This window comes from Podarcis bocagei (genome assembly GCF_964188305.1).
Source record: "Podarcis bocagei genome assembly, chromosome: 1".
Taxonomy (NCBI): domain Eukaryota; kingdom Metazoa; phylum Chordata; class Lepidosauria; order Squamata; family Lacertidae; genus Podarcis; species Podarcis bocagei.
Genome location: NC_138125.1, coordinates 116231522 through 116237521, shown reverse-complemented (window position 1 = coordinate 116237521; position 6000 = coordinate 116231522).

Below are 6000 nucleotides of genomic sequence, written 5' to 3'. Positions count from 1 at the left end.
AAGGCGACATTTTTCCACCTTCGCCGCATCAAGCAGTTGGTCCCTTACCTTTCCCGCCCCGACCTGGCCACAGTGATCCATGCAACAGTCATCTCCAGGCTTGACTACTGTAACTCGCTCTACGCGGGGCTGCCCTTGAAGCTGTCCCAGAAACTCCAGCGGGTACAGAATGCTGCAGCGAGGCTCCTCACAGGGTCTCTGCCATGGGAGCATATTCATCCAGTGCTTTTCAAGCTGCACTGGCTCCCGGTGGAGTACAGGGTCAGATTTAAGGTGCTGCTTTTGACCTTTAAAGCCCTTCACGGCCTAGGACCCTCGTACCTACGGGACCGCCTCGCCTGGTATGCCCCACGGAGAGCCTCAAGGTCCATAAATAACAACACCCTAGTGGTCCCAGGCCCTAAGGAAGTTAGATTGGCTTCAACCAGAGCCAGGGCCTTTTCAGCACTGGCCCCAACTTGGTGGAACGCTCTGTCTCATGAGACCAGGGCCCTGCAGGATCTGATCTCTTTCCGCAGGGCCTGTAAGACAGAGTTGTTCCGCCTGGCCTTTGGATTGGAGCCAATTTGATTCCCTCCGCCCCCTTTTTCTTTTTTCTTTTCCTTCTCCTGCAATGAGGCTCCATTTTAATATTTTAATGTTCCATTATTTTAATGTTGTATTTTATTTTTGTTTTTAAGTTGTAATCACTCATCTTGTTTTTATTATTGCTTGTAAGCCGCTCTGAGCCCGGCCTTGGCTGGGGAGGGCGGGGTATAAATAAAAAATTATTATTATTATTATTATTATTATTATTATTATTATTATTATTATCACATTTCTTTGTCCTGAATGGACTCCTCACTACTCAGAAGGAAAGCATCTCATAAAACTGTTCATAATAAACTGTTTTTTTATTTAAATTAAATAGCAGCCATTATGAGGGTCTATAAATCTAGCCAGTTGCCTTGACTTAGGGTGGAGGCCCTGTAAATCTGTGGCCCAGCTGAAGATAATTGGGCCATAATTCCTTTTTAAACAGCGTTTCCTGTGCCGCAAGCTTTTCCCTTTCACTCTTTTGTCTACTAAATGTGCCTGTATGCATATTCCTCATCAGTCCTACAGCAACGACCCAGGAACGTTAGAATCCAATGTTGGCCCTGCTATCAAGTGACACTGCTGCCTCCTCCAGCCTCAACCCACCCAATAAATGCCCCAGAGGAACCCAGAGCCGCAGCTGAACAAAACTCATGCAAAAAGTGAATTGGCACCTTCTAACTTGGAAGATGTATTGATGGCCACTGGTGTTTCCATGATGGCACTTGTTTTGAGCTGTTCTGGTTCAGTTTCACTCAAATTTCTGTGGCGATGTATAGACTCCAACCAGAAGCGCTGGTTCACGCAATGGGCTGATTTAAGTGGTAGCAGTTGGCTGGATGTCAGGGACTGGCTAGATGAGGAGTGTTGGAAGCCACCCGACCAAGATGCCTCCAGGGAAAGTGCAGGAGAGGACAGACTGGACACAGGTTCAGACTGGTGGACCACTGGATACACCCCAGAGGAGGAGAGGAGCTGGGAGATACTGGAGGGTGAGGAAGAGGGGCAACCAAGCAGATGCCCCAGCCCCTTGCAGAGACAGAAGTCAGACTTGGCACCAGATGACAATGTGTCTGCTGAAAGCCTGCTACTTCTTCCTCTCACTCCCAAAACAAGGCGTTTACTCCATGTAACAGAACAGAGAACAAGAGACAGGAAATGTCCCTCAGGGCTACCTGTAGGCAGAGGGAGGGATCTGACACCTAGAAAATAGTCTGGAAGAGGAGGAGCTAGCCACTTGATGAGCAATAGTTTACATGAGAGCATATCTCATGAGTTTCCATATATTCCTGTTTTGGTTTTATAATAAAACAGTTAACTACAAGTTCACTGTGTGACTTTGTCTCTCTCTCTCAACTTCGCTGAACTGTGCTAGGTCTCAGAGTTCAAGGCGTGACATTAGGCATGAGCATATGCACAAAGAAACGTCAATTTGCCATTGGAAGAGGCAGAGGGAGAAGTGAGAAGCCGCCACTGCACGTATCTCTGTTTTGGTAGCCTGGGCAGGGCCATCGTTCAGCGGTAGAGCATGTCTCAGGTTATCTCCAATCAGAGGTATCTCCAGGTAGGGTTTCAAATGTGGAGAATTGGACTTGAAAGTGGGAAAAACGAGGACCTAAAATTGACACATTTGCCCATCTGTATGGGTGGTAAATTGCACAGCACACGTGAATGTGTGCTCAGAAGATTAATCACCATTGGTAGACCTTTGCTATTTGCCAGATTGCATTACTTTGCACTAAAAAAATTCACATGTTCATCTGGACCTCATCAAACATTGCCTAGTCTAATTATGTGTACTTATGTGTGACACAGTTCTTAGGCAGAAGTGGAAGTTTTTGCAAATGTAGCAACAGGCATGCTATTTTCCTTCTGGATCAGGGTCATGATTTGGGATGACCAATCTGTGATCTCAGATGTCTGGCACACAAACTCAAAAAAATTGCACCCCACCTCTCATCATAAAAAAGATCACATTTTTACCAATATACTGCTGAGACTTTCATTTGCGATGCAATCACAATGAGCTCATAACAGTTCTGAATTATTATTTTTGCAAGAAGGAAGATTCAACATTTGAAAGGTTATATATGCCACATTTTTAAAGTTTTGCATCTTGGCTTTTGATTGGCATATGAGAAAAAAGGAATCTTTATCAACATATGGCACTATTATTACATTTTCCCTCTTTGTCAGAAGACATTAATCTATTAATTTGTTACCTAGGAACAAGCTCGGCTATGATTTTGAGAAGGGAGCTTGAATTAAAAACATTGGAATGGATCCAGATTAAGGCTCCATTCCTAACCCCATTTGCCTAGGAGTAATCCCTGTTGAATTCAATAGTTGCAAACAGAAGTGATCAGGACTGTGCTGCAAATTCCCATGCAGGTCTACTCCGAAGTCTGTTGAATTCAGTGGGGAAAGAGCGTACAACAATGTAACAAGTAACAAACAATTCTTTTTAAAAACTGAAACAGAGGCATTCTACATGAAACCTTCAGGAAACTGAAAACAACTGCGCTGTGTATTTCATGTATAAAGCTGTATGTTAGGTCTTCAGTAAAGGTAAAAGGACCCCTGACCGTTAGGTCCAGTCACGGACGACTCTGGGGTTGCGGCGCTCATCTCGCTTTAGCAAGCCAAACTTTGCTGTTTTGAATACACATCCGCCCCCCCCCCAAAAAAAAACCAGGGTAAGTGGAGATGGTTTGTGTTACTTTCTTGCTTCTCTATTCCCACCCCCACTCCCCGTCCCGACATCTCGCAGTCTGTTCTGACCCCAGATCTTTTGTACCAACAGTCTTTTAGCAGTTAGAATGCTCATATAGACAGCGGCGAAGCTTGATGCTCCAGTACCAGGGGGTGGAGAGCAGGTGGGGCAGGGCTGGTGCGCATCCCGAGGGCATGGCGCGCCACCCACAGGGGCATGATGCGTGTCCTGGGGGCGTGGCGTGCTGCCCAGTGCAGGTAGGGGAACAGCCGCGATGGCACCCCACCTGGATAGCGCTGCCGGTGGCGGTGCGCTCCCCCCGCACTCCTCTTCCTCCACCAGTGTGCAGTCATACCTCGGGTTACAGACACTTCAGGTTGCATTTTTTTGGGTTACGGATGCGCTGAAACCCAGAAGTACTGGAACGGGTTATTTCTGGGTTTCGGCAGTCGCGCATGTGCAGAAGAGTTAAATTGCACTTTGCACATGCACAGAAGCGCCAAATCGCAACCTGCGCATGCTGCGGGTTGTGAATGTGCCTCCCGCACAGATCACATTTGCCACCCGAGTGTCCACTGTATATACATGCCATGACACCAGAGCAACTCAGCCCATGACTACAGAGTCAAGTTTTTGTGACCAACAGGCTTTCCTGCCATAACAACTCAGCCTTTGGTTAAGAATGTTTCAGAGGCTGCAGCTGTTTTCTTCCCTTTTTTACAAGTTTTTCTGGCTTTCATGAGCACATTGGGCAAGTGTCTATTCTCCAGCATAATTTGGAAACATGAAATGAGAACAGAACCCACCCCGCAAGCTAGAGCTGATGCAGATCTAAGAGTAGAAAAAGACTTAAGAGCACAAACAGAACTTGTAATCCACCCACCCTCCAAGGAACTAAAAAATGCATGCATGAGATTCTCTGGCAGATTCCCCTTTAGAATGGGCCAGGCCCAAAAAAGCGTAAGTTCAAACTAGGGAATGGGGGAAGAAATTTGATCCCGTTCACATTTAAATGTTAAGTTGCAAAATTTACACTTTCCAAAATGTGTATGAGAACCGAAACACAGCCATCCTTTGGACGTGGCACTTCTCCAAGTTTTGCAAAGGAGTTCTTTAGCCAAGTAATGTGTAGAAAAATGCACACACTAGCGACTTCCGGATTAGCGCCTCTGGCAATGGCGGATTTCCTCTGACCGGGAGGAATCCGCTTCATAAAACTAGGGTCTGGACCGCCACGGCGAGGCGGAGACCCACTAAAAACCACAGGCGGAAGAAGCCTGTGGATGTGGGATTCGGCTGGCACCTTTTGCGACTCCCCTACTTGCGGGGAAACCCGGTTTCGGGGATCCGGAGCGACGTGGGGTGAGCGACGCGGTGCTTCGAATCGACTGCTCTTTTCACGGAGTGAAGCCGCATTGCTGTTGCCGGAGAGCGCTGACTTTTTTCCTGTGGACAATTGGGACTTTAAACAACTACCCGTGAGTAGAACGGAAAATTGGACTATGAAACATCTTAATTTGGCACGGAAGTGGGAAGGTCTAAACAGGAAGTCCGCCTTCCACTTTTGTAAATAGATTGAAGCAAAGACATTGCAAGCTAAAGTCTGGAAAGTCGTTTGTAAAGGACTAAATTTCCATCAGTTAAAACTACCAACCCCCCCCTTGGAAGCAGAAGAGGCGGGAAATCTTAGACTGTTTAAACCTGCAGGAGAGAGAGTAAAGAAAGATAAATTTCCACCGTCTTGAACCTGTGAACGGGGTGTCAGAGACAGACGCTTTGGGGAAGTTCATTGACTGTGAATAAAACGTTTTTTGACAGATAGTTAAAAAAGAGAAACATATTGATTCCAATGTTTCCTTTTGCACTTAAAAGGAACAAAATATCTGAAAAACGAAAGGAATTTTGTTGCTGGATCTGCTTTTAAAAAGATGGATACAAACAGAAATTGTTTCCTCTAGAGGGAGCTTGTGAAACTGTTGCTGGAGTCGATCTGAGGAATTCTACAGCTGTGGAGATTAAAGATCGTGAGAACCAGACATTTGACCTTGAACAAGAATGTGCCCAGAAGAAGTTATAGTGCTTGCTTTTTGCAAGACAAGCGCTTTACTGGAACAGCTACATGAGAAGATGGATTTGATGACTGTTGCAGTTAGCAATTTGGGACAAACAGTGAATACTTATATAGAAACCACTCAGGAACCAATCCAGGAATTTGCTTTGACAGGGCAAGTAGTGCAGGAGACGAAGGAGGAGGTTGTTGCTGAACCTCAAGTAATAGAAATGGAGCAAGTTGTGCAGAAGACAAAGGAGGAGGTTGTTGCGGAACCTCAAGTAACAGAAATGGAGAGAGTCGCGGCCTTGCAGGAACATAAGTTATTGATTCTGATGACGGAACCTGGAGAAAGTCAGATTTGGAGAGATGGAGTACTGTTTGGTTTGGAGATGGGAAGTTGGACAGATCCCCCTATGCAGAGATGTTTTGACTTTTGGGATCTGGTTTTGGGCCAGGGGGAGTTTGGAGTTGTGGGGGCCCTTAACCTTGGAGGGACTTTGAAATATGCCTTCAAATATCTTTTGGATTTCAGTGCTGACTATGGAGAATGGGCTGACCTGTCGAGAAGGGATAAAGATACTGTCAAGGTGGAGTCTCCCTGAGATCTACCCCTCAGTGAGAAAGGAAGGAAATTAAGAATAAGATCAGCAGAAGACAA